Raw genomic sequence first — 1,033 nt, 5'->3', positions numbered from 1 at the left:
CAATCTTGATTGGATCAATCGAAGCAAGGTGTGGCTTGGTTGGTTCCTCATTTGGATTATAGGTGGAGGATGGATATGCACAAGTCTGATATGATGATAAGATGACCTTGCTTTCTTCTTGCTCCTCAGCTAGGTTAATAGTATGCTCCTTAGGCTCCAAGTCTAGGTCTATTTCATCTCCTCCACCACTTGTTGATGGGCCTGCTCCACCACTTGTGGATGCAGGACCCTCTGGCTACTCACCAACATCCTCATCAAACTTGCTAGTCGCAAGGAGAATGGTAAGGGCTGCATTTCTCTGGATCAAATGAATTGGGGAAGATGAATCATCCCCGATGGAAATAGCATACTCATGGAGAGAGATAGGGACATTATCCATGGCCCTACCTAGTGTCTTCTTAAAGTTAGCACTCTGATCAATAGAGCTCAAAATATCCAATGAAACCCATTGGTGAGGGGAGTTAGCAATCGCAACAGATTGCCCATGGATAAGTCCATCAAAAACTGAAGAGAGGGATTATCAACAGGAAGGAGAGCTCTCAAGTGAGACTCAAGATGGAAAGCCTTGCAGAAGATAGGATTTTTAAACATATTATTTTTCATATGTAAAAAAACCCTAAAACTAACTGTATTCCATGTGGCCTGAATAAAAACCATAAACATGTTATTTTCCCTATGTTACACCCTAATTTTTTTCACAAATGGAGTGGCAGGGGCAAGTGGTAGTGGCAGGATGTCTTGGGTTTATAATCATAAAATTTGGTTGGGTTTTGTACCCTAAACCCTATTTCTTATTCCCTAAATCATATTTGGGAGGTCACTAAGACATCAACAACCATGTGCATGATTTGTATGCAAAAAACCCCCTACAAACCCTAAATCTGACAACGTGCGACCAAAGCCCAGTCTCTGCACATGGTTGTTGATGTCTCAGAAATTGGGTTCTGGTTGCACGATGTTGGATTTAGGGTTTGTAGGGGGTCTTTTTGCATACAAATCATGCACATGGTTGTTGGTGTCTCAATGGCCTCCC

The sequence above is a fragment of the Dipteris shenzhenensis genome, chromosome 16, assembly GCF_047967505.1.
Source record: "Dipteris shenzhenensis isolate YYH24624 ecotype China chromosome 16, Dip_SZ_1.0, whole genome shotgun sequence".
NCBI classification, from domain to species: Eukaryota; Viridiplantae; Streptophyta; class Polypodiopsida; order Gleicheniales; family Dipteridaceae; genus Dipteris; species Dipteris shenzhenensis.
This window is presented reverse-complemented; position numbering follows the sequence as displayed.